This window comes from Belonocnema kinseyi, chromosome 1 (genome assembly GCF_010883055.1).
Source record: "Belonocnema kinseyi isolate 2016_QV_RU_SX_M_011 chromosome 1, B_treatae_v1, whole genome shotgun sequence".
Taxonomy (NCBI): Eukaryota; Metazoa; Arthropoda; class Insecta; order Hymenoptera; family Cynipidae; genus Belonocnema; species Belonocnema kinseyi.
In genome coordinates this window covers 86,305,170-86,306,327 of record NC_046657.1, presented here as the reverse complement: position 1 = coordinate 86,306,327, position 1,158 = coordinate 86,305,170, and positions in this window count along the sequence as shown.

The window sequence follows — 1,158 nt, the reverse complement described above, 5'->3', positions numbered from 1 at the left end:
ATTCAAAAATTCAGATAACATATTTAAATAGCTTTAAATTTAAAATTGTTCAATATACTCAAGACTACAAATTTAAAATGTCTCAAATATTAAGGCTTTAAAAATTTTTTAAAATGCTGTTCTGAAGACTAAATAGCACTTATTCTTTTATTATGAAATCACAACCAAAATTGTTTAAAAAAGTTTTAAAAACCTTAAAAAAATTCAGGGGTTTTAATAGTTCAATATATGCGATAGAACCTCTTTAAATTTGAAATTAGTCTATACTTTTTCATGTTTGAGCTACAATTATTCCATTTTAGAAGTTAAAAATTACAATTGTGAAAAACAAATAAAATCTTTTAATTAATTTATATTTAAAACGAAAAACCTTTGCATAATTCAATCTAAATGCAGCTGCAAACATTTAATTTGAAATGCGTTGAATTCAAGGTATATTTTAAAACGAAAACTGAAAGCAAAGGATCGACTTTCAAAGGAATCGAAAGAAAGTGACTCGCTGGATTGCAAATGAACATGGAAAATGGTGTATTTTCGCAATTTTAAATTTTAAATTAAAAATTTTTTTGGCGTTGTAACAATTTCGAATCCCAGAATGTTATTTTTAACCTATAACTTACAACGAAAATTCTGAAAATTCAAACAGTAAGGCTATATTCTGAAAATGAAGCAATTTTGACGTTAAAATTCAAGTTCTTAAACTGAAGGCCTAAAAATTTGCAAATTTTAAATTAGTGTTGTGTAAATTGTATTGGTATCTTAAAAGAGTATAAATAGTTCTTAAATTAGTTTTTAAATTTTCTGAAGTTTACCTTTTTTACATACCTAGATGTCAAAAAAGCCTACCAGTGACTGAAATGGATTAGAAAAACATCGCCAAGATCCAAGAATACAAATTCAATGTACAGCGAATTTTTAAATTTTTAATTGTGATTATCTTTAACTTTGTGGTAACAAAAATTTCCATACAATTTTTCTGTATTAATATTGTAGAAAAAAATTAACGAGATCTAGCGCCGAGATTATAATTACAGCAATTTTTCTGTAATTATATGAGGACGGCTGAAATATCCCGAAAAATAAAATTCCCGACTCGGTAAAACTCTGTCCCGAAAAATACAATTCCAAAACTAATAAAATTCCTGAACAGTTTATAAT